The 27,389-nt window shown below is 41.9% G+C and overlaps 1 protein-coding gene across 5 annotated transcripts in view; it reads left to right on the top strand.

Moving 5' to 3' along the window:
- TSPAN4 (tetraspanin 4) overlaps positions 1-27,389 on the top strand; it is a 672,180-nt gene that overhangs the window by 70,572 nt on the left and 574,219 nt on the right. Inside the window, exon 2 of one of the 5 annotated variants that reach the window (XM_048486904.1) lies at positions 2,468-2,541. The exons of the other annotated variants lie outside the window; for them this stretch is intronic. The gene's annotated coding sequence lies outside the window, so the exon portion shown is untranslated. The remainder of the gene's footprint in view (positions 1-2,467; positions 2,542-27,389) is intronic. 5 annotated transcript variants of the gene reach the window in all.

The following is a 27,389-nucleotide window of genomic DNA, read 5'->3' on the forward strand; positions in this document are numbered from 1 at the left end:
GTGTGATGATGTTTGAGGAAATTCATGACCTTGTTAAAATTACGTAAAACAGAGACTTTGCATTACTCTGATTTTCCTGGGGTTAACAGTGTATCCCAGAGGGAAGATGTTTCTCAGCTGTAGGGATGTATAACTAGATGATGCCATCTGGAAGCAGCATTCCTAGTCTGGGCTCTTTAGAGCCAGGTATAGTTTCTCGTTGGCTGCCAGTCTTCACTTTCTGTTTGCATCTACAGATTTCTTGCTGTCTAGATGACGAGGAACCAACATATATTCAGGTGGCTTGGTGGGATAGGTGGGATTTTAGCTAAAATTTTGAAACTTAATTGTGTAGAGACTACAAAGTTCTTAATTCCTTTTTTTTTGAGCTGCTGGCTGACAGGTTTTGAAAGACCTTGCTTTGTAATAAGGCACCTGACTGGATAGGTGTATTTCAGAAGAACTGATTAGTTAGTGTTGAGTTTCCCGGTAAATCATGCTTTCAAAGTATTGCCTCCTTGGCTATTTTGGATTTCATGTAGGTGCCAGGAGGTACGTTACATCTGAAAAGCTGGTTTGCATTTTGCAGCTGAACACTTGAAAAGTTTAATTCAGAACTGCCTTTAAAAATTGTTTTTGAAGGATAGCATTGCAAGTGTTGTTAATGAGGAAATTTCTCCAGACTGCTGACACCCTCATATCCACTAAGTATTTTTACAAAGAGGAGCTGCGTGGCATAGTGGTTAAGTGCTTGCACTGCCACTCACACGATCAGGAGTTCGAGCCCCCTGTGGGTCAGATATCCTGGCTGCTGGTTCATGGTCAACTCAGCCATCCATCCATTTCTTGATCTGTAAATGAGTACCTAGCTCACAGCTAGGAGGTAAAGAATAGCTGGGGAAAGCAATGGCAAACTACCCACCAAGAGGCTTGCCTATAAAATCACTGCTCGCAGTGGTACCCCAGTGTCGAACACAACCGAAGGGGAAACTTTACCTTTTATTTTTACAAAGTCAGCAAGGTCAGGTAGGCATGTTGGCCACTGGAGATTTGATTGACTATTCAAATTATTTAAAATACTACTTTGACAGAAGCTGCCACAACAGCACAAGGGTTTTCAGGTAAACTGCAGCAGCCGATTTGCCTACTGCAGCAGCCATTTTGTGCCTGCAGCTGCCATCCTGTGTCAGAACTTCAAAATTTCCAACAGGCTCAAAAAAGTTGGGGACCCCATCCTAGGCTCATTTGTATAATGACAAATGATAATGATGATATGTTTGAATTATGCCTATGGCTTATTGGGAATTTAAACCTCTTAAAGATCCCAGTACTTTTTAGAAACAAAACAAAACCCATGCTATCTTTGCAGTATGAAACAAACCTGTGTCTTTGAGCATCCCTTTGAAAAGAAACCAGTTATATTTGCTGCATTTCTGAAATCAATTACTTGTAAAAGGGAAACGTTTATGTTTCCCCTCTGTCTTGAGCAAAAACAAGTCACAAAATATATTTACCGTATTTGTTTTCTTGGCTTATGCATGAGGTTTAGGGTGACAATACAAATGAAAATTCATCTCTCCATGACAATGGCATGCGTGAAACAGCCATCAAAGATCAAACACTGCAGAGAGAGCTTTTTCATTAGTCATATCTGAGGGTTTCTTTTTTAGTAGAGTCAGTTCATTTGTGATTGAGCAGAGGTGGTGATTAGTTTTTGTTCACTTATTAAACAACTCTAAATTTCTAGGGTATGCTGTCTATAAAATAGTTTGAGTTTTATTCATAAAATACTTTTCTAAAATAATTTACATTTTATCTATCTGTTTATCTGAGTCTTTCTTTCTTGCTTGCTTGCAGGAATTTGGCATTTCCACTCAAACTGCCATCTCTTTCCTGCATAGACAATTCTCACCCTGTAGCTACTAAAGTAAAATCAGTGAAGACACAGAAGTGAGCACTGTATATTGTGAATCCTGCTCTACAGGGGATCTGCTAGAACCCTTATATTGTTTTCTTCTTGCCATTAAATTAAGACTTTAAGGATATTGTTGACCTAATCCCTGGAACCTTATTTACTCTTAGATCCGTCTGTTTTTCTAGTCTTAACATATGTAGGTTTTTTGTTTCTCTTTAGATGTTCTGTATATAATTGTACTGAAAGCAGATAAAAGATGACTATTGACATAAATCACTTGTGAAGATGTATATACTGAGTGATGATAGTCTGTGACTGCATCCATATGAAACAGAGCAGGAGTCTCAACCTTGAGCTCTTGCCCTCATGCATCTTTTGTATTCCTGAGTACAAAGATAAGATTTGAGGCCAACCTGTTCCCTTTCAGGCTTAGGAAGAGGATGAGGTACACAAGATGGTGAGGTCACTTAACATTTTCCTCATGCTTCAAACCACCTGCCTTTTAGGCTTCTTTAAAAGTTATAATATATGATAGTCTGCAGAATCATTACTTCCTATCCTATTGAATTTCAGTAACTGAGAAGCACAGAAGCAAGTAAATGTCCCACTTCCACATCAGCCAAGAATGACTGCACCTTTAAGCAAAGGTATTTGTAACAACATCCCACACATTGATGCTTTCCATACTTAATTTCAGTCTTTTTGTTTGCCCAAGATGACTTAAAATCACAAACATAAGGTCAGAATAGCATACATTTTGTGTGTTTTCTTTCAGGTTGTACTCCATGGTCTTTTGTTGTGGAGGGTATACCTCTGTTAATTCTCTGGCAAACAACGTATGTCTATTATCTGTGATAAAATTCCCTCACTAAAAAGCCCCTTAAAAAGAGAAACATTGGGCCTTGTGAATTGCCATTGGAAGACAGTTCCATAATGTTGGACAGCAATTTAAAAAGCCTGGGAGTTGACAGAGATAGAATGTACTACATGGGGGTAGAGAGGACAGTGAGGTGGAGATTATTGTAAGAACTTCAGTTAGTTCCTAGGTTGATGTTTATTATTTATTTCTATCATTTTCTCTCTAACTGGGACCTAGAGCAACTGGCTGCAACATTCTCTGGTCCTCCGCCTTTTCTCTCAACAACAACTTTGTGATTTGATTAGGCTGAGAGAATGTGATAGGCCCAGGTTTACCTGGTGAGCTTCCCTGGCATAGCAGGGATTCACACTCATGATCTGTTCACTATACAGGTTGTCTTGTAGAGAGCAGCTATTCTCAGGCCATGTAGTTTGTGAATGGCATTGAAAAGCAAAGCCAGCATCTTGAAATGAGCCTGGAAGTGAGTAGTTAACCAGTGCAGCTGCTTCAGAATTGGAGTCATCTGTGCAAAGGGTCTCTGTTCTGTGAAACAAAGTGCTGACTTACTGTGTGCCAATTGTAAACTTCTGAGGTGTCTTCAAGGACAACTCCACAAACAGCACATTACAGTAAATTTTATAACAGTCTACGGCTGCAGGAGTATGGATCACAGTATGTCAGCAGGATGTAGAAAGGAGGACATGTTCCGAATCAAATGTAGATCAATGAAAGCACTCCTAGCAATACCCCAGTCTGTTTTTTTCCATCAGTAAAGTTGGATTGAATAGCACTCTTGAACTCTTAAATAATCTGACTACATCTATGATCAGCAAATCAGTCTTCCCCTCCACCAAGAATGTCTGCTTTCTCAAACAGCATCTCCTCTGTCTTATCTACATAGTGCAAATGTAATCAACTATTTAAGGCAGCCGGGCTTATATGTGTATAATTTGACTGCTAGTTTGTAGCCAGAATCTGCTGCTTTTCTTCAGTGTTCTCCTGGTTTTCTGTGACTATGCAAAAATGTATTCATGAGGGCTTTTTCATGAGAGCAGCAGTGGCGTAGTGGTTAAGAGTAGATGTACTCTAATCTGGAGAACTGGGTTTGATTCCCCGCTCTACCACTTGAGCTGTGGAGGCTTATCTGGAGAACTAGATTAGCCTGTGCACTCCAACATATGCCAACTGGGTGACCTTGAGCTAGCCACAGTTCTTCTGAGCTCTCTCAGCCCCACCCACCTCACAGGGTGTTTGTTGTGGGGGCGGGGAAAGGAAAGGAGATTGTAAGCCCCTTTGAGTCTCCTATAGGAGAGAAAGGAGGGATATAAATCCAAACTCTTCTTCTTCTTTTTACACAGGGAATTGAGATGTACTATAATGAAATGGTCTAGAAAGATGCCATTGTAAAATGATAGCAAATGTTATACTACTGTTGCTGAAAGTATGCTCCTACCAAGTAATCTCTGCATTGTTTCATGTGTTGTGTTTAAATGCTTATGCCACTTCAACTTTCTGCTTGTTTTAAGGTTTCTGCAATCCAGATCCTATTGCATTGTGAATACATTTTATTTACATTGTGTAATCCTCCTTGAGAACCAGTGTGGCGTAGTGGTTAAGACTGACAGACTCAAATCTGGAGAACCATGTTCAATTGCCCATTCCTCCACATGAAGCCTGCTGACTGTCTTTGGGCCAGTCACAAGTGTTCTGTCAGAACTCTTTCAGCCCTTGTGGAGGCAGGCAATGGCAAATCACCTCCAAATGTTTCCTGCCTTGAAAATCCTGTGGGGTTACCTGTGACTCACCAGCACTTTCTACCACCAATCCACCTTAAGTCTTAGCAAGAGCAGTGGAGTATAAATAACATAAATAAATAATCTGGAGATTGGGTTTGATTCTCCACTCCTCCACAAGAGCGGTAGACTCTTATCTGGTGAGCTGGATTTGGTTTCTCCACTCCTACATATGAAGCCTGCTGGGTGACCTTGAGCCATTCACAGTTCTTCACAACTCCCTTAGCCCCATCTACCTCACAAGGTGTTTGTTATGGGGAAAGGAAGGGGAAAGAGTTTGTAAGCCACAGTAAAGAAACGCAGGGTATAAACCCAAATTCTTCTGCTGCTGGTGTATTCTTAAGAAAGCATATTTTTTTAAAACTTGGGCTTTTATTTGTTATGCTGCTCTTTAATGGTAGAGGTGGTTTTTTCATGACATTGTAATGATATTGATCTTGACTGTCGATTGCTTTTGGGCAGTTATGAAGACAGTTTAGGGCTATTCACTGTCTGGTGTTTTTTTTGCTTTGGTTGTAATTTTATGATTATCATTTTAATTGGTAGCAAACTGCCCTGAACATTCATTTTTATGACTATATGGGAAGGATATAAATGAATTTAATAGATACAGTATTGACTGTTCTGTTGAGATTGTCGCTTTATGTGAATTTTTAAGATATTGTACGCTCAAGTTGGCATTTCATTGGGAGTGGCAGAAGCCATAACTTGTGGGAAATCACAGTAGATTCTGTTAAAAGGTTCTTCACCTTCCAGTGAATGGGTGGCTGCTTTATAGTAACAACAATAGTAAGTCAGCAGTAGTGTGTCTGCTCTTTGATAAAATGAGGCACTATCTGACTTGCGTGGCAGCAGTTAAATTGCACAACAAGGCACACACCTGTTTCTCTCCTTCCAGCTGCACTTAGCAGAGATGGCATTTACTTGTCTTCTGTAGCACCTTTTGGCTTTAAAAACAGCAGTAATCTCGCTGGACATGGAAGTCCATTTTTCGTAGTGCTGGCAGGTCCTTGGCAATTTTCTCCATTTTGCTTTTTCTCCTATGAAACTGCAAGGTGGATTAAAAGGCTCTTTCTGGACAGACTGTGTCACACTGTGAAGATTTCAAGCCTGTCCTCCTCTTTTTGTCTCTCTGACAGTTTGTCTTGAAACTCTTAGCTTGTTGGGCTCAGCTGGGGCTGGAGATTTTTTAAAAGCTGCTTTCAAGGCTGCTCAGATGAGAAATCCAGTGTCCTGCCTTTGGCAGATAAAAAGCTTGGTGGAAAGATTTGTCTTTAGAGCCTCTTGCAAAGGGATATCCTCAATGGGGTTTGTGATCCTTTTGAAAATACTTCACATCATCAAATTATAAACTTGTGTCTTTCCAATCATGTTTGCCTTGGAAAGAAAAGATTTTAGGGTAAGAATACAAGCTGTCTTTTGTTTCACAGTCAACTTTGTTGATGTTTAAGTTACAATAGTATTTCACAGATGATTCCGCATGGACTGTGATTAGACTGTGCCACCTTGAAAATGCACATGGAGGACTGTTTAGTTAAACATTCACCTGTGGGTCTCACTCCCACCCCCAACACCCCTGCCCCCACTTCCCAGTCAGAATCTTCTTTCACATGCAAAACTTGTTTCAGTGAAGGGCTAGAATAAGCCTTCTCCCTGATGTATTACCTTGTGTGAACGTTGTAATATTGTGTACTTTAATTTTCTTCTCACATGATAAAATGATACATCTGAGTATGAGGGTTTTTCTGGTTCCACTGATGTTCTTTGACTAATCAGAGAACAATCCCTTGTGATATCGGTGAAGGGTGTGAATCTCTTTTTAGCTGTTACTTACCCCTGAATGCCCAACTCTGAGACCCTTATTCTACGATGACTTCTTGGTGCGTGATGGAAGACTCAAGAGGAAGGAGAAACCTCCCACTTTATGCTTGTAGGTGAGATGGTCATCTCATTCTAGAGTTTTCTGTGTTGATTTGGTGGAAGGATAGGATCACTGGATGCCACAATTACAGACCTGATCCTTGGTGCTGCAAGCATTTTACATGACCACATGATGTTGGGCTTGGGTGTACTGACTATGAGCAAAAGGGAACTGTGCACATAGCTGTTACTTTTGCTTTTACTTTGAAGGAAGTAGTTAAGGGACTAGCTGGATGCTTAATTTTAAAAACAGCTGAATCTTTGGAATATGGCAGAGAAAATGTTTGCTACATATGTAATTCTGTTGGGGCAGCGTACACAGCCTTTTTTGGCCTGTGGCTGTAATCTTGATGGCTTGGATACATCTAAATGAATCTATTTAACAAGAGTTCAAGGTAAGCTGTGGATGCCTGTGGAAATTGGTCATGTTCTATTCATGCTGTTGCTTTCCATGAAATTGCAAAGGGAACATTAGAACTAGCCCATTCTTTGATCCGTTCTTTCCTCAGTTTATTGGTAGCACTGGGCTATTGATAGGTCGTGTCTTAATAAAATTAACTTCTCCCTAGAAGGGTGTTTTAATTCCTTACAGGAGTAATTGTTACAGACTACATAGTAGACTATGATGCCCTCTGTAAGCATTTTGAAAGACTCAACAAATCTACCAAGAAAAAGGTGGATGCTGTTAATCTGCACAGTTTCAGTGGTAGAAGCACATTCCAAATAGTTTTGGTGGTTCACCCACACATGATGGGAGTGCACATTATGATCGATCCTCCTGTTATGCATGATTACAATTTGTATAAATGGGGCAACATGCATATTTTTCATCACATGTATAGTTCTGTTATATATAAACATGATCCTGTGTTGTTGAGAGAACATGTGCCAAAACTATATGTCCGTGGTGTATATATGTTTTGTCCAGATCATACAAAATAGCTGCTGTGTGTGTATTGGAAGGAATGAGCAAGGTCCTGTTATATGTGGATTTTTTTCTGTTAAATCACATCTGGCTTGTGGCAACCCCTGGGGGGTGGGGGCGTTTCAAGGCAAGAGACTTCAGAGCTGATTTGCCATTGCTTGACTCCTGATCACAATCTTGATATTCCTTGGAGGTCTCCCATACAAATACTAAAGAGGGCCAACCCTGCTTAGTTTCTGAGATCTGACAAGATTAGGCTAGCCTGGAAAAGGGATTAAGCAGTGAACATAAATTGCTCACATCATTCCTGTGGCATCTTCTCAATATTTGAAAGACCTTATAGTGCAGATTGCCTAAGTCATATTCTGCAGCTCATGGGAGTATAACCACACACATGATGATATCTAAGACTTCTAAATAGTATGGCAGAATGCTGCTGTGCAAAGTTTGGTTTAAAAAGCCCACTCTGGTGCTTTAAATGCAGTCTACTTAGCAGTAGCAAATACTGCTCAGTTTTCTTTCCTTGCAAGGGTTAAAGAGAATGGAGCAGGGTTTGCTTGGCAGCGTAAGGAAGGTAAGGGCAGGAGGGGTCAGCATAGGAGAAGGCCATATAAGGCACTATTGCACCATCTATCAGTGGTGTTGGCTCCTCTTACACATGTCAATCTACAGTGTTCCTTACATTTGGCAACCACAATTGCATGGTTCTGGGGCTAGTGGCTTCTTCTCAAGTACGTGAAAGGGAAAAAGAATCCACTGGACTTACCACTCTGTGGCATGCATGTCTCCGCATTTTCTATGCTAGTTTCTGTTTTGAGATGTTTTAAGAACTACGAAGTTTCACCTGCATACCTAGTGTTAACCAATTGAAGTATGCTTCAGGTGCTTGAGTGGGGAGGGTACAATTGCTCTGTGATTAGACATTATAGTAAGCAGTTTGTATGTAGTTTGATTTTTCTAGCTTGTACTCTTTTCTGTGCATGAATGAGTTGGTGAGTCTCAAGCATCTTAATTATACACATTGAGCTGTTTCTTAGCAATTGATGTAGCAATTGGTGCCATTTTTAAAAATTTCCACAGTAATTTAAATATTTTGTTTGTTACTTTTCACACAGTGATGTGTGATGTGGGATCTTACAGTGATGTGTGATACCAGTGTTGAAGAAGTTCTTTGGAGTAGGTTAAATTAGACCCAGATATTCTTTTTGACATTATTTGATTATCTTTATTGTTTGCTATGGTACTGATGACGCTCCCTGCCCATGGAATGTTTTATTGAAAAGTGGGTTACATTTTTTCCCTCAATAAACAAACATGGTGGCTTGCCCAGGGCTGCTTGTGAGCTGTACCTCTGAGCAAGGATTTCAAACGTGGCTTCCTCCTGTACAGTTCTAACATTCCAAGGCTGCGCTACCCTGGTTTGCTTTAAACTAAGGCTCAAACTGTATGGGACAGCAGCTGATTTGTTTGCCTAGCTCTTGTTCTACTCTAGTCACTTAGGAGGCGGAGGTGAGATACTTACTGCTAATGTGGATGGGGAGGTTGTGATTTTTTAAAAGCTGCTTTAATTTTTCATAAGCAACGGTGGAAGAAGGAATTGTATAAGTTTGTTCCAGTGTAGCATAATGCCTCTTATTGGAATTAGTTGTTCTAAAAATAATAAAAGGTTGTGGTCACAAAAGCCAAAGATGTCATTTGGGAGTTGTATATATGGAAGATGTTCTTGTTGGGCTGTTCATGGTCCATTCTACTTAGTTTCCAAGTGATAGCAAAGCACCATCTACATACTGAAGCTTCACTGGTCTATTAATTCATTTTGTTCTTTCCTAAATTGTAAGTTAATTGAGTGTTTGAAAAGTCATTAGATTGACTGCCCTCGAGATGCATGCATGCCAGTTCCACAGTACAGGATTAGCAGGGCTGGAGCCATTCAGACTCCCCAGTGTAGCTTTTCTAAAGTGTTTGGAAACTAACTGAAGGTATGTTTGCAGTGATGCCAGTTTTTGGTTTCTTGTGCTCTGGTTTTGAATGATGAATCCAAAGTGGGACTGTGAGAAGTGGCAAGGTGTGGAGGCTCCTTGTTCTAGCACATCTCCTTCCTCTGGCAGGGACCCTTCTTGCCAGCCTGAAAATAGAGCAATCGGCTTATTTATTATGTAGACAAGGAATGATAAGGGGTAAGTTGTGAATGTTGTGCATATCTTGAAATAAATTTAGCTCCATATGTCTATCACTGCAGTTGTTTTCTTAAGACAAATACTGCTAGGTGTGACAGGGTAGTCCTATTGGAACACATTCTTTACTCCGAGTACCCAATTAGGGGCGGTTGGTGCTATAGCTTCACTTTTTAAAAATGAAAGGATAAAATGGTAAAGAATACAAAATCAAACCATCCATAGAGAAATACAGACCAGAACATAAGAATTGTGAGGACTATTCCAACAATGTAAACTATTAAAAAACTACTGGGATGTTTAGTTTTCACTAAACTCCATCATATACATTAGCTTGAAATACTCTAGATCTCCTTTCTGATTTTGGCAAAAGAGCAATTGGGTTATGTTTGGGCCAGTCAAGTTTAGGTTCTTCATGGATATTCCCTCTTGCAGCTTATTATCCCATTTCCCATAGAACAGGGGTCTGCAACCTGTGGCTCTCCAGTTGTTCATGGACTACAGGGGCTGATGGGAATTGTAGTCCATGAACATCTGGAGAGCTACAGGTTGCAGACCCCTGCCATAGAAGCTCTTGCTTATCTGTTCCATTTGGGTCCAGTCCTTCTGTGATGTTTTCAGAGCAGGAGGCTCCCCAGATACTCTATGTTCAAGCCCTGGTTACATTCAGACCTGCCTAGCTTCAAAGGTGAAAAGGCATCAGGAGCTTTCAAATAATTTTCTAGGCACTTAAGAGCCTGAAAGGGGAGGGGCAGAATAAATATCCAATAAAATAAAATTAAAATTAAGCAGAGACCTTGGCCACTGTGGCTGAAATTATCTCTCTGCACATGAAGGAAACATGCTGCCATCCCTTGACCTATGACCCCAGCCACTGTGCAGTCAGTGATGAGTGATGCCTTTGTCCCTTCTCAGAGAGCATGTGTGAGATGTGCTGGTAGGCATCTCTTAAATTCCCACACTGTAAGTTGTTTAAATGGAGCCTTTCCATTTAAGTTTAGTTGGAGACTGTTTTGACAAAAGAAATAGTTCCATACAGGGAGTTAATGTAACACCGGAGGCTAGAGAAAAGAAAATATTCTTTGCTCTAAATGAGCTTCTGAGTAAATCTGTCTTCTCTAATGTATGCAGAGGAAAGGAAATATCCTATGTTGTAAATGAGCTCCTGAGCGAATCAGTCTCTTTCTAATGGATTGCATTTAAAGGCGACTTCAATGAATGACAATGGCTTGTTTTGATTTAACCCTGCTGAATGAATGCACCCAGTGGCAGTTCATCTTCTTGAGATTGGCCTTTCTCTGCAAGGAGTGAAGAACATCCCCCCCCCCCCAATACTCTTAGAGATGGTGCACACATCATGGTCACTACATTGAGGCTGATCTAAGTTGTTATGCATGGCAGCTGTCACCCCAGGAGCCTGTAGTTTGCAGTAGTTCGCTTTACCAGGCTGATTTCCATGCCACCCTTCATGGCCAAAAATGAAAAAGCATGGGACATTTTACATAGTCCATGAGGTGTGCGGCTTCACATGGTGAGGGCTCACCATGGGAGGATATCTGATGACTGCATGAGATGACTGCACTTATAGGAACCATCATGTATAAGGTAATCTCTTGGTTGAGAGTCTGGGAAACTGACATATTTGGGCATATGGCCAAGATATGACCTGACAGAAGGAGGTCTCTGGTGATCCCGACTGCACTCATGTAGCTTTTCTTATTTATCAGATTGAGATAGTGCAGCATTCTGAGACTGCTTAAGGATTATCAAGTCTTAATCCCCCGTCAGCTTTGTATGAGACCCCAGATGGAGGAATTTTCCAGGTTTTCCACTTATTAGTCTCTTGAGAAGTGCTTCATGAGCTCCAGTGCATTCTTCTTATGTTCAACCACGATTCTCTTAACTCTGAAAATTACACTGGACCCTTGCTTTTGTTTTTTTCTGTCTGTCATTTGTTGCAGATGCTCTGATAGTTAAATTTTCACAAAGGAGAGCTGACATGACTAGATCTCTTCTGTATAATGATGGGGAAACTGTTCTAGGATTTAATCAAGGGGTCCCAAAGAAGACCGAAATTCAAGGAGGTAGAAGCAAGTCCTTTATTGCAAAGTATAGGAATGTGCACCAATGTTTTCCAGTATTTTTTGGATTTGGATACAGGACAACCAAATCGGTAAATCCAAAAATAAAAAAAACCTGAATCCCAATACCAGTATGTTTTTTCAAATATTCAAAAACATTTTTTTTTGGTGGGGGGTCTATTATATTCTATAATGAATCATTGCAGGGCTCTGGGGAGTAGTTTTTAAGGTCGGGGTCCCAAATTTGCTGTGTAGCTGCTGCTGACTCTCCTTAAAAGAATATGCAAGTTTAGGAAAGATTGGGTCTGGGGATCTAATTTTATGGCCCCCCCAAATAAGATTCCCCAACCATTCTCCATTGTTTCTAACGGAGGAAAAATGGGCCCCCATAAAATTGGATCCACTGATCCAAACTTAACCAGAATTGGTGGTTCTTGTAAGGAAAGTCACCAGCAGCTACACTGCTAATTAAAAACAGTCCCCAGCCCCTGAAGAACCCCACAAAGATTCCCCATAAGGTTTTTATGGTGGGAATTTTTTCTTTGTGTGATTCTCCAATAGACTCATTTTAGACTATGGTAAATCTTTGTGAGCTCTGGGGGGAGGCTGTTTTTTAAAGGTAGAAACACCATTTCGCTGCCATAAACCTCTAGATCTTTGCTCTCCCTCCAGAAAGGAGCTGTGGGCATAAACATTACCTTATTTCAGGACTGGCACACTTACTAAAAAGGTAGACTGGTAACTCGACTGCTTGCATTCTCTCCCTTGGAAAAATATGAGATTTTACATAGAAATTTAATATTAATAACTAATATGGACTAATAAATAATGTCTGTCTCCTCTTGATATCTGTCCATGTTTCTCCTGGTGTCACTTTTAACACTGGAATTGTAATCTTATGCAAGTCTGAAAAAAGAAAAAAGGAAACATTTGTGTAACTCATTTTGTGGGGGCAGTGCCATTTCCCCTTATCTGTAGCAGAGAACCACCCTTTTTAAAGCTATGGACACTATTCACCATTTGTGTTCCCAGTTCTTGTTTTTTTAAAAGGAAATTTTTGGCATGGAATGGAAGAGGCTGCAGCGTTTGGGACTCTTTAGTTTGGAGAGGAGACGTCTGAGGGGGGATATGATTGAAGTCTATAAAATTATGCATGGGTAGAAAATGTTGACAGAGAGAAATTTTTCTTTCTTTCTCACAATACTAGAACCAGGGGGCATCCATTGAAAATGCTGGAGGGAAGAATTAGGACTAATAAAAGGAAACACTTCTTCACGCAACGTGTGATTGGTGTTTGGAATATGCTGCCACAGGAGGTGGTGATGGCCACTAACCTGGATAGCTTTAAAAGGGGCTTATACAGATTTATGGAGGAGAAGTCGATTTATGGCTACCAATCTTGATCCTCTTTGATCTGAGATTGCAAATGCCTTAACAGTCCAGTTGATCGGGAGCAACAGCCGCAGAAGGCCATTGCTTTCACATCCTGCATGTGATCTCCCAATGGCACCTGGTGGGCCACTGCGAGTAGCAAAGAGCTGGACCAGATGGACTCTAGTCTGATCCAGCTGGCTTGTTCTTATGTTCTTATGAAGAATAGAAAGTCAGGAGGGCCTGTGGCTTAGTGGTAGAGCATCTGCTCAGCTTTCCAAAAGGTTCCGGGTTCAATCCTTGGCATCTCTACTCAGGATCAGGTTGTAGGTGCTGTGAAAGACCTCAGCCTGAGTCTTTAGAGAGTTTCTGACAGTCTGAGTAGACAGCACCAACCCTGATGGACCAATGGTCCATTCAGTATAAGGCCATTCAGTAATGGTCCATTCAGTATAAGGCAGCTTCATGTGTTCATATGAGGAGGGCTTGGCAGACAGAGACCAGAAAATAGACAGTGACATGGGAGGGACCATTACAGGGAATTAGTGACCTGCATGATGGCCTACACAGCACATCTGTTGATTTCAAATGTCCACGGGTCTTCAGAATTTTCTCTGTAATCCTAAAATTTATTTTTCAAAAAGAAAATGAGGGATCTAAAACTGCTCTGTTTTGCCATCTTCCATACTCCCACTGCTTTGCTTTCACAATGGTAGTGTGGATTCCCTAGCTCAGTGGTTCTTAACCTTCCTAATGCCGCAACCCCTTTATATAGTTTCTCATGTTGTGGTGGCCCCCAACCCTAACATTTATCCTTTTTACACATGGAGAACACTGATGCAGAGAGTCTTAGGCGACCCCTGTGAAAGGGTCGTTTGACCCCCAAAGGGGTCCCGACCCCCAGGTTGAGAACCACTGCCCTAGCTTCACACAGAGCCCTGCATTGATACTGTGTACGTAGGAAGGACATAAGGAACCAGGAATAGCTGCAGCTTCTCAGCATTCAGGAAGCAAATTGGCACAGATGTTTGTTTTCCCTTAAGGGTGACAAAAAAGGTGTATGACCTGTCATACTGATGCTGCAGTGGAGGTGATGTAGTGCGGCTTAGGGAATATGTGCTTGCTAGTGAAAGCATGAAGGTGCATACAGTGGGCTGAGTTGTTAAAACACTTGGTTACTGCTTGTTCTTATACTTTGGTCCTCTTCGCTGTTGATGGGTATCCCTTGATCAAATGTGGTCTAGGAAGCATTACGTAGAAAGGGGACTGCTCCTCTACATGAGCAACCATGCAAATATTCTTTGCTGTATGTGAAGGTGTGATTAGTTCATTTGATGCTGGTGGGTTCTGAGTCACTTTTCTGATTTTGTCCTGACTGCATTTCTCATGTGCCACCAGTATCAGAGACTGGTACATTGCTGGGACTCAGGCTGCTTCCACACACTGACTATTCTCCATACTCCTTTGTTGCTGGTGGGAGTGCAAAGGCATATCTATTGAGCCTCCATGCCTGGGAATTTTCTGTGTACTTTCCACTCTGTGTTTTCTGACTTTTCCCTTCATGCGCTCATAGAGCATTGACACTTGGGGGCATGGTCATCTTGGCTGTGGTGGTAACTTGCCACCCCTTATTTTTGTTTTGTTCTCCATCATGCTGTATAGCACTATAGTTGTTCTAGAAAAATTTAAATTAGATAAGTGGCAGTTGATAGTTGTACTGCTACAGCAGGGGTCTGCAATCCGCAGCTCCGGAGCCGCGTGCGGCTCTTTCAGCCTTATACTGCACCTCCATGTGGCCTGGAGGTTGGAGGGTAGCGTCGGCGTGTCCCTCCAGCCCTGCGCTGGAAGGAAAGGTGAGTGGAGGGGCCAAACCGGAGGCAGCTCCATGCGTGAGGGCACTACTTTTTGCTTCCCCTCCATTCACCTCTCCTTCCAGTGGCTGCCTGCTCCGTCGGGCAGAGGGGGTTTCCCTGTCCAGTGCCTCCCCTTCCCAGCACTGGAAGGAAAGGTGAGTGGAGGGGCCAAACCGGAGGCAACTCGATGCAGAACCGCCTCTCCAGCTCAGTAGATCTTCAGTGCCGTGGAAAATGGGTCCAAATGGCTTTTTGGGTGGTAAAGGTTGCCGAGCCCTGTGCTAGAGCAATGAGTGACTCTATCTTTCTTTTTTTAAAAAACCTCTATGACAGTGCACCAGGAAAAATGCTGGAAAATGGTTCCAATGTAAGTGGGTCCTTTGGAGGGCAGGAAAATGCTCACTAGTACTTCCAGGTGGCATGCTGATGTTCTTGGCATGTTGTTTTTCCCCAAAAAGTTTGGAGTAAAGCAGGTTTGGAAAAGAGCTTATTGAGGACATGAAAGATCTGGGAACAGGACACTTACAGTATGGCATCGTGTGGAAGAACAATAAAAGAACTCTACTTTGGAAGCCAACTTTTGAGACAAATATCCATGTGCAAACAAACTATGAGTTCTGCCGCTGAGAAGCAGGTGTTAGCACTTTTGTGATCACAAAGTTCATTATGAAACAGTTGCTTACATGGCCTGCTTTCCTTCTCCCTCCCCCCAAAAATCTTGGGATCAAAGTAAAGAGATATTGGTACCTAGCAATGCTGCACAAAGCTTTTTCCTTTCTTTCTTCAGTCTTAATCACAAGTGGCATTTGATTTACTCTGCTCTGGCTGTTCCACTTTCCATTGGATGTTGCTCATTTCTCTCTATCAGATATTGCTGATGAAATGCAGATAGCTGCCCCTTGTCTGGAAGGTCATATTTTTATGGACAACAAGGAACATGAGACTGACGGCACAAAACCTATGTTGGTGCCTTTGTGGCAGTAGTTTCTCTGGACAGGCAGGATTCTGTGCATCATGATGACTTTTAACACATAAGCAACAAACTGAGATTGCAATTGAAAAGTTTCAAAAATATGCACTACCAGTCCATGTGTTTCTGGGGGTTGTGATGCTTGCAGCAAGTTAGTGACGTAGGTTTAGATTTTTATGGGCAAGTTTGGCGGCAGGGCTACACCCCCACCCACCCCTGGGGGCATTGCAACACCTCTCCAAGCCCTGCCCCCAGCCTCAGTGCCAGGGGCATAATGAGGCAAACTGGAGCCCTGGGCAAAACCTGAGTTTGATGCCCCCCATGGGCAGTGGAAGGAGGCGGAGCTCCCCGTCCTCCTCCCCTGGTGGCTTGTGGCCTCCCCTCCCTTCCGGCTGAACTTAGGCTTCCCCCTTACTGGCAAAAGGGCATGAGATGCGGGGGGCAGGTGGGCGGTGGTGGGCAGTGGCGGCGGCAGCATCCAGGGGAGAGTGGCGCAGTCGGTGGGTCAGCCAGGTATGCGTGCACCCCTGACTGCTAGTCCTGCCACCCCACAGAGATCCATCCGAGGACGCAGCAGGGCTGACAAGAGGCAGAGTACAAGCAGCAAGGCTTGGCAGTTCGGCTCGGCTCGATCCGTGGATCAGGCCAAGCTGAGCTGGTTCAGAGGCGCTTGGAGGGCCAAGAGCCCGAGCCTCCACCCTCCGAACTCTGCACGATCCGAACTTGCAGTAACATCCAAGATTCTTGGAAGCGTTTTTATTTTTTGGTGTTTTTTGCATTTTGGCCTGCAGGGGTCATATTTTTAGAGATATTGGCACCAAAATTTCACAGTATCATTGCTCCAGCACATGAAGCCTGCTGGGTTCCACAAAAACCAGCATTTTTAAAGCTAGTGACATCAAAATTTCAGTGTATCTTCAGGACATCATCCTGATGACACCCCCCCCCAAGTTTGGTGAAGTTTGGTTCAGGGAGGCCAAAGTTAATGGATTCCCAAAAGGGGTGCCCCATCCCCTATTGTTTCCAATGGGAGCTGATAGAAGATAGAGGCTGCCTCTTTGAGGGTTCATAACTTTAGGCCCCCTGAACCAAAATTCACCAAACTTGGGGGGGGGGGGTGTCATCAGGACAGTCTCCTGAAGATACTGTGAAAGGTCTGTGACTGTGCCTTCAGAAATGTGCACCCCCCAGGCTGCACCAGAAATTCCCCATTGACATCAATGGAAAAAAATCAATGCAGAAGTAAGAATCTTGGGCAAATTTCTGGGGGTGCCTGTCAGGGGTGCAATTGTTAAGCTAGTGACACCAGAATTTCAGGATATCATCAGGAGACTGTCCTGATGACACCCTCCAAGTTTGATGAAGCTTGGTTCAGGGTGGCCAAAGTTATGGACCCTCAAAGGTGCAGCCCCATCTCCTTAGCTCCCTTTGGAAAGAATGGGGGATGGGGCAACCCGTTTTGGGGTTCATAACTTTGGGCCCCCTGAACCAAACTGCTCCAACCCTGAAAGTCTGGTGCCAATATCTCTAAGAATGTGCTCCCTGCAGGCCGAAATGTGAAAAAACACCAAAAAATAAAAATGCAGGAGCATGCCCTGCAAAATTCCTGAGCCCTGGGCAGCTGGCTGCCCACATTGCCCAATTACACCACTGCTTACTGCTTATAAAAGCAGCTCTACGAGGCCAGGAATGGCAAACTTTCTGCCCCCCCCGCCCTGCCCCCCCAGCTATCAGCCAGCAGTCCCTTCTGCCCTCCCCTCCGGGCAGAGGCGAAGCTAGGGAAAATGGAGCCTGGTGCAAAATCTGAGTTTTGCATCCCCCCCACATGGGCGGCTGCTGTGATGCTGGAATCCACCCCCAAACAGTCATCCTGTCACCCACCTTGAGCCCCCCCCCCCCCATTCTTAGATCTTTCATGGCATTGCCTATAGTTTCTTCACAGGCATAAATTCAGGAAGCTTTAATTAGAATATGCTTAGTCACAGAAGTTTTACAAAAACATGAACCAATTATGAATATTTTGGCAAGGCTTAATGCTCTAATTGGAAAGCTAAGTAGGTCCTACTTTGGTGGCCTTCTATAGGCTTTATCTCATAGAACTAGTAGGCTACATTCTATATTTTTGAAGCATTTGTAACTTGGTTACATTGTGATTTGACTATGTACATTGAAGGTAATGTATTCATTCAGGCATAATGGAGCACAACATGTTTTCTCAGTAGACTACATCCTTGTGTGTAGTGTTTTCCCCTCTGGTTGTGTGTAGTTGATTGTGAGTACTGCTTCAGGCAAGAGTTTGTTATGATAGCAGTGATATAGATGGAGGTGTGATCTAGTTGTTTGTGATCTCATTTTGACTGCCTAACCATAAAGCTGTGGGATATTGCAAAGTATAGGTGTTGTTCATTCAGCAGAGTCCCATTCCAGAAGTGATAGTTCAGTGGTAAGGTCTGGGAGTACCGCATCAAGTTAGCTACATGTGTCTGTTGAGCAGCAGGTATGTTCTCACTGGCTTTGAAAAAGATACAATAGGATGACATGACTGAAAGATGCCAGGAGAACTGATCATGAATTTCTCATGTCTTATCTGGTTATTCCTTAAGAAATGCTTATTATAGTCACGGGAAAAGGGAAGCTTCTGTACAGTTAGAATGTCTGGTACAAAGGAAATGGTATTCAGGAAATATCTAGAACCAGCAAAACAAGCATTTTTATGCTATGTCTGAAATATAGTTATAAATGTGGGATGTGGTTGGCAGTCCTTTGCTGCAGGAGAGTGGGGTATAAGTTAGATAACCTAGAATAAAATAAATAGAGAAATGCAGAATACCTTGATTAACATGCAGAGACGCCCTGATCTTGGGGAAAACATTCTTTCCTGGGAAATGAAGTAATCAGCTTTCAGATTATAGGGTGAGAGGACATGATTTTCTTTAATTGAGACAAATGAGCGGGATGCAGATGACTATTTACCCATCTGTTGGGAAGGGGCAAGATAGATGGTTATTTGGATATCCTGAGTTGGGTCATAAAGGTTTGGAGATGTATGCCTTAAGTTGATTAGAGAAAAGGTGCAGAACAGTACACCTGGGACACATTCCCAATTTCATAATTCCCAATTTCACTCAATACATGCAAATCACGCTTGCTAATTGCACTCTTTACACTTGTTAACCAATCCAAATGGTTCTTTCTCCCATCCTGGACATTCCACAAGTGGTATATATACTCCACTTGCTTTACTACCATCAGATCCTCTGAAGATACCAGCCACAGATGCAGACGAAACATCAGGAGAAAATGCTACTGGAACATGGCCATACAATCCGCAAACATCACAACACCCCAGTGATTCTGACCGTGAAGGCCTTTGACAATACAATTTCACAATAGTTTAAACTGAAAGCTTCCCAACTGGACAGGAAGAGTTAAAAAATAAAGATCCAGACACCAGGGGACAAGGGGAACAAATGGAGTGAAGTCTGTCTTGAGCAGCCTCTATTTTCAGAGTTCCTTTGGGCATGTGTCCATTCCAGGGAAGGAAATGCCAAGGTAATACCAGTAACTGTTCAACTTAGTGTCTTGCTTGATTTCTTTTTTTAAAAAAACATCCTGTAGCACACTGTAGTTCTTAGATATAGTGTTCCAGAGCCCTTGTACTGACCTGAATCGAGACTTCATTGTAGTCAAGATGTTTTCCTTTTAAAGATATCAGACTGTGGTCAAAATTCAGAAATTTCTGACTGGGCTTCAGACAGCTGAGCAGGGAGGAAGGAGGGTGTGAAGCTGTATAAAGATGCACAGGTTCCCCATCTGTGCCTCAAGCTGATGGTAGAGAAATAAAGAGCATATCATGAGTGGTGGTGGCCTTTTACTGTTCCTACACTCTATGTGTTTAATATAAAGTTTAACAATTTTTCATCTAGTGGAGCAGATGGATTGTCCTGAATTTGAGGCTGGAACATCATCTTTCCAGTGTGGGCGACAGTAACAAGAGCTATAGCAGCTCATCAGGAAGAAGTCACGAGGGGCAAGCCTTGTTCACAAATGAAGGACCCCAGAAAGCCAAAAGACGAAGGGCCGAACTACACATTGGCATTTTCCTCATGGACAAAATATCCTGGGGCACACCTGGGATCATATATCCCAGAGTGTTTTTATCCTGGTTTCTCCCTTCGCATGGCTGCCCATCAGTGCGTTCAGGCTGGAAGGAAGAATTCCAGTGAATGATGCACGAGCCCCCAGTTTATTTTCATTTTCCCCCTGAATGTTTACGTAGTTTGCGTACGTTTACGTAGTTTACGTAGATTCCGTTTTTCTGAAGTTCTGATTGACTGCAGCTACGGGGCAGGGAGAGCAAGCGGCGAAGCTGGAAAAATAAGCCAGCCCATCTCCCGCAGTGTTTGTATGGGAGCGGGATCAGTGCGGGCTTTTTCAAAAGAACCGCCAATGTCATTGTTTTTTGAAAGCTGCGGGATAAGGGAAATCTTGCGAGGTGGCCTCGAGTTAGATCTGGAAGCCATGCCCAAACCGGGATGTTTACTTCCCTATCCCAGGATATTTTGTCCTTGGGGAAAATGCCATTATATGAAATATCCATAATGGGACTTTTAAAACATTAAACAACATGGCTTTGTGCGTGGAGATTTGGAGAAAGACCTTGGCACTACTTGTTCGTTGTTTCTCTGATGGAAATTGCCCTGTGGAAAACAGTTGCTGCCAGGCCAATTTCTGTTGACATGGCCAGATTTCTCCCTTTTGGCCAGTTGCCAGATGAACTAGCCCCATCCCCTTATGATGTAACAGAGAGGACTTTTCAAGTAAAGAAATTTCCTATGCTGTGTCTTTTTAAGATCTCTGCAGGACTAGGTGTGCAGTTAATTTCAACGTTCATTTTCAACCCTTTCTAAATAATGCATCTACCTATTTTGCTTTCCTTTTCATCCTAACAGCTTTTTAACCACAGAAGGGAAGCTGTGCACCAAAGATAATTAATATTTTCTATTTGCTTAGCCCTTTGACCCTCAACACTGTCCTTGCATTCCTGACTTTGCCCTTTGACACCACTGAGCTCCTCTGTTTGATTCTAGTGGTTCTGCACTTGGATACTTGGGTTCAGTCTGTTTGGGATTTTCTCCTTGCCCCATTTGTGCTTTCCAAGGGTTGATAACCCTGACTGGAGCTGTTATCTCCATCGGTACAATAGGGTTTAGGTGCAGTTGAGTGTAATTAAGTTCTACTTTAAAGTTGTCATTTTAAAAAATGGTGGCATTGTCTAAGGTTGCCAGCTCTACCTTGGAAAATTTCTGGAGATGTAGAGCTGATACCTGGGGAAGGCAGAGTTTGGAAAGGGGAGGGAGTGCAATGGAGATACATGATGCCATTGAATTTGTCCTCCAAAGCTTCCAGTTCATCCGGTCAAAGTGATCTCTGCAGGCTGAAGATCAGTCATAATTCCAGGAGAACTCCAATCCCCACCTGAAGATCTTGGCAGCTGTGTTGTATATATTGGTTGTAAATTATAGGAGGTTTGGTCATCTTTTGTGTGTGAAATAAGAAGGTGGGGTGTGAGAGGAGGGGAGGGGCAGGTAGATTTTGTCCACTTTTCATTTTTGTTGGCAATTTTAGCTATGCAGGAGACAAAAATGGGTTTGCTTTAGATATAATAATGTCCACTTTTGGTAGTTGTAGATATTTATCTGGTAGGTTTCTAACAAACATTAATCACCTCCTTAAAATCTGGGAAATCTTGAAAAAGTTTGGCTGAGATCAGGTCAAAATCTTTAACTCCTCCTGCAGCTCACACACTTCAAAGCCTGTACTTCTGGTCTTGATTATTAAGTTGGAGTGTTGGTTACTAGAGCTTAATTCCCAAGGAATAAAGTAAACATAATAATTATTGATTTCCTTCCATTCTTGGTATACTTGGGTATGGTCTTGCCCAGGATTTCATTTCTTTTTTACATTTTGAGCTTGCGCTAGTAAATTAATGTCCTGCATATAGAATTATTATGAACTGATTTTTGTACTCTTTGGATCAGTAATGCTTCCAGATCTTCAGGCCTCCCCTGGATATTGGCAACCCTATAAAATATAGTTGTTTAACATAATCTTAACCATTTTGTTTCAGTCAGGAAAAAAGCATTTGTCTCAATCATCAAGCACCATGAATGAACCTCAGCTGATGTTAACATTATCCAGTTCTTGAAAATGTTTCTTTATAGCAAAGTTCTTAAAATGGATCAATTGATGTGTGCTACAAAATTAATTCTATTTTCTTTATTTTCAGCCCTTGTAATGGTACATTTCTCATTTTAATAACATTTTAAAACTTCCTGGCTTACAGATGTTCACTTGAAAGATCTGCTGAAAATCTTGACTTACATGGAAAATCTATTACATGAAGATGTGTTCTAAAATTTCATCCAACTCTCAAGATTTATTGTATCTCATCTGACTTGAGGCGTGAGTGCCAGTATCAGAATGATGATGCATGGAAGTCTGAAGCAAGAAAAGAATGAAAAAATGGGATTTTAGGTCAGGGAAAATATCTATTTGCTGGAACAGGAACATTTCTAAAATTTCTTTACACCTTTCCACCAAATTAGATGTACAAAAACGTGGAGCTGAAATAATTTAAAGTGAATGATGATTCTCTTGCTCTTCCCGCAGTGTAACAGGCAAGAATTTGTTCAGAGGACGAAACTGTTCCTTTTGGACAAGAAGTTTGCTATTCTTCCTGCATGTGATGAATAAAATCTTCAAGTTGTCCATTCACAGAGGAGTAAAAGTGAGGGTTCCACACTCTCTTGATCTCTGTTTGTTCCATTGGAAATGTGTGTTCTTGGTGAGATGGTGTCTTAGGGTACCAGGTGAAAATTGGCTGTTTGTGTCTCATCTGTTTTTATTGCATCTGACCTGCTCACTGTGAGGCAATATGTTCAGATTCTTTCCATTCTGGTTTGAGGCCTGATTATGGGCTGAAACAGCCACAGTCGTTCTACTATATGACTTATGCTGGGAGATGGACAGAGGGAGTGTGATACTGTTTGTTCTCCTGGACCTTTTCCAGCTTTCAGCAGCATCAATCATGGTATCCTTCTGGACTGCCCTTCTGAGCTGAGACTAGGAGGTGTCATTTTTCAGTGGTTCTTGTCCTATGTGTTTCAGAAGGTGGTGCTGGAGAACTGCTATTTAGTCTTTTGGCCTGTGGGGTACTGTAAACCTCTCTCTTGTTCCTTATGCTTTTCAACATCTGAGGTCATCTAGACATCTGAGGTGGCTGACACGTATATGGATACTCCTCAGCTCTATCTTGTGCTTCTGGCTGATACTAGGGAGGCTGTAGAGACCCTGAACCAGTGTCTAGAGGCAGTTTTGGAGTAGATGTGGCCTTACTGGCATAGTACCGTGCTCATTCTTGATTTGGTGGTGTGTCACAGAGTGTTCTTCAAGTGAACTTTAATATAGCTCTGTTGTCATGAACAAAGTACTGCTTGGTGAAGTTTAGATTTGCAGACAACAAAACTCTGTGTGTGGGGTGCTCAGTAGAATAGCATGTAGTCAAAGGCTGATGGATGAGCCTCCTTACAGCTCTGTTATTTTTCTTTTTTGACATGTCTAGTGGTTTTTTTGCAGCACTGGAAAATTGCTTGGCCTCCTAGGCTCCCTTGATAGGTTCTGCCCAGTCCCTTGATTTTGTGAGAAGCTGAAGAGGAATTATAGCTTGAATGTCAGTTGGAAAATCCCATTGAATGAGAACTAGAGTTTGTTTTAGATACTATCTTGTGGCGGTGTGATGGTAAAGAAACTATTTTCCTTCTACCTGGGCTGCTTTTTCTAATGGAGCTCTTCCAAACAGCTAGGGTCTTACTTACACCTGGACCCTCAGGAATAGTTGGAGAAACCCTTGATAGCCTGCTGTGATCAGCTTGCCAGGCACTTTGCAGATAAAATAATCTGTCATTTCCAACCTTGAGTTTACAGATGAGAGTTCAAAATGCTCTTGGGCTTTGCTGTTCTGTTTGTTGGATAATTTTTAGCTTGCTCAACCTGAGGCTGTGGACTTTTCTTGGAGAGGGGAGGCTTACCACAAATGTGCCTATCTCATCCTATTTGATTTACTAAATGGGAAATGGAATTCATAAATGGAGCAATAAATGCTATTTTTAAATGAATGAGACTATGAAAGGACTGCTCTGGAAGAAAATGATTTTTGTTCTTTTGACCAGTCTTAATTTTCATATTTGAGCAAGGTGTGGGTACTTGGGGTGGGGGTGGTTCTTAGATGATTAACAACATATCTTCCAGTCTGTCTTCCAGCTTGGTTTCAGGACAGAGCGTGCTTTTGGTAGTGTAAAGTACCATCACGTCCCAGCCAATTTATGGCAACCTCATAGGTTTTTCAAAACAAGAGACAAACAGAGGTGGTTTACCACTGTCTGCCTTTGTGTCACAACCCTCAGCTTTCTTGGTGGTCTCCCATCCATGTATTAACCATGGATCAGTCTAGCCTGGGCCATCCAGGCCATAAAAAATAATCTGCAGTATGAAATGAGCAGGAAGAGTCTGTCCCATTAGTTGTCTTGAATCTCCTCAGCTATACCACTATCTTGAACACTGGCATCTTCCTGGATGTCGTCACTGATATGGGTCTGGAGTACTGTTGCATAGTGGTTGAGGTTGAATATAAGTATTTTAAATAGTAATAAATTGGGGTGTGGTCATATTTTATGCTTTTCTGATGGATTGTATTATGTACAGTTTCGAAAACACCTGTGTAGTGTGATGTGGGGAGAATGTTCTTAAGCATTCTAGTGCAGGTGGGTAACGGCTCATCAGTTGTATTATGCGTTGTCTTGCTTTGAAGTTGGAAGATAAAGCCTGATTGTGATGAATCATATTGTACTATTCTGGCAGTGATATTTCATGTGCTGCCATTCAACCAGTATTCACATAGCCTTTAACATTTCAAAGATTAAAAACAAGGACACTTACTGGCAAGACCACTAACCCTTCTTGTCAGGGTGGACTGGTTTAAATGAAAGGCCCAAGAAAAGTCTAGTTTAAACTGCGTCTTATTTTGACTATTTAGCTATTAATTGGTCTGCAACTAGATAGAAATATTCTTTTTTTTAGAAGCATGTTCCCAGGCATTTGATCATCCAGTCTTTATCACACTTTTTATATCAGGATCCCCTTCTGCATAATTTTAATCACAGAGCATGTTCATAGATATATTTTGGCAACCTATAAAGGAGAAAAAAGAGATGAGAATCAAAGACTGCTGCAATCTGTGCATGTGTAACAGCATGAAAAAAGTTCAAATATCAAAAATGGAAGAATGACAATTCACTGTCACTGTGGTGCCAATCTGTCAAGAAGACCATGTAATTCAGGTATGCCAAATCTGAGGAGAAATTCAGATAGGGAAAATCTTATAAACAGCCCATAATTTATTCTGTAGTAGACTGGTCGCAGTGGCATCTAAAGCCGTGTGTTACTTCTTCCCCACCCCACTTTTAAAGAAAAAAGTAAGAATGTTTAACAGAATGTTTTAATTTCTTAGGACACACTTGTACTTATTATGGAATAGCTGTATCTCATACATGTTTTGCATTAGTTTCTGGACACAGTTAGGATTGGGTGGGAGGAGGATAAAAAAAAATTGTTGCATTCATGGGCAGTCTTAACAGCAATCTATCCAGGGCAATTGCCCCAAGATGGGAAGGGCCCTGACCACCTACCGTGTTTCTCCAAAAATAAGACAGTGTCTTATATTAATTTTTGCTCCCAAAGATGCACTATGTCTTATTTTCAGGGGATGTCTTATTTTTCCACTCCACAGCTGCATGCTCTGGTGTTCTGTTCAACGAGCATGCTTCCAAACAAAAACTTTGCTACGTCTTCCTTTCAGGGGATGTTTTATATTAGGCACTTCAGCAAAATCTCTACTATGTCTTTTTCTCAGGGGGTGTCTTATTTTCAAAGAAACAGGGTACTACCCTATCCCACTTCTCCAGTGGAGGAGGAAATGGAGCATCTTGCTACTGCTAGACATACTTTTCCCAACAGAAGTTTTGGTTGCTGGCTCAGCAGCAGCCATGTAGGTCTGCTTCCTGGGACTCTGCTTCTTCTTGGAACTGAGGTGGCCATGGTGGGGGTAGGGCAGTGATTCTGGGGCCCCATTCTGTACTCTTGCTCAGAACTCTAGTATCATAGATCACACCTCTGATTGCACTGGCATTTTACATTTGGATAACTAAGCAAGAATCAATGCCAATAGCATGAGTTTGATCATAAAGCTTAAAAATAGTGTTGTTTTTTGTAGGGCAGCATTGTTTCTTGTAGCTGAAGGAATTCTAAAGACAATCATATTATTCTGATTAAGTTACGCTTAATATGCCAAATTGCCAGTGGCAATTTTTACAATGCAAACAAATGTGGTGTTCATTCACACCCAATTGTGCGAATGTTAGCCAGTGGAGATATGTTCCCTGTTCCCCTCATACATTTAACTTTTCAAGATTTGTGGAAAAGAACTGAAACTTCAAGAAGGGCCATTTGCATGTGCATGTGGAAATATTAACAATTTTGAAAAGGCAATTGCAAAGTCTTCCAGAAACAAAGTGGGGACGACAACTATTTTTTACTAAGGGCAAGTAAAAAAAAGCGGGGGAAATTGATGGGGATGCCTGTGTTCAGGTGCCAATTCTTCCATGTGTGGATTCTCTTAGAAGAGAAAAATGATATTTTTGTACATTTGAAATTAACATTTAGCTGCCTTTTCATTTGACACCACATGGGTAGGATGCAGTATTATGATGTGCAGTTGCTTTTTTTTTTGGTTTTGTTTCTTTTGGTGAAGGTCACTTTTGAAAGTGTCCCTGTTGGGCTTGCTGCTTATTGGGACCTTGATATCTTCTTCCAGTGTGAAACTGACAGGTGTGCACAAGAGGGCACATAGTCATAGAACATAGAAGTAGTAGAGGTATGGTTATCTTCTTAAGAACAGATTGGGGGATGCTTAGTAGGCACTCTTTGTAACCTGGTGAAAGATCCTAACAAGACAAAATTACAGTGTCACTCATCCTATATTCCTATCTAAATTGGCATCTGATCTTAGTAGCTGAGAGACAGAACAATTCAGGATATTTATAGTGATGTTTGTTTTATTGTTCAAACAGAAGATGGTGGTTAAAAATCTTCACGATCTTTCAAATCAAGAAGACAATTTTGAGAAAATTTTGTTCTTGTAGGACAAAAAGATATTTTATCAGAAGCGTGGAATCTGTTTGGCTTTTCTCTTACCCAGCAGAGATGAGAAAAGGGAGGGACTATTTGCTGTATTCTGAGATTTCACAGACAGTCATGCAAGTCTCTGGCAGCTCCCTAGCATGATCTTTGTTTACTGCCATAAAGGTGCTTACCCAAGTGATGTTCTCCTAGGTGGTATGAATATACACAGTTGGAATAAGCATGTTAATTGCTAGAAACACAAAACTACTACCAAAAATGTCACTACCATTTCAGCAGTACAGTAGCACTGC

This window comes from Sphaerodactylus townsendi, linkage group LG02 (assembly GCF_021028975.2).
Source record: "Sphaerodactylus townsendi isolate TG3544 linkage group LG02, MPM_Stown_v2.3, whole genome shotgun sequence".
Lineage (NCBI taxonomy): Eukaryota > Metazoa > Chordata > Lepidosauria > Squamata > Sphaerodactylidae > Sphaerodactylus > Sphaerodactylus townsendi.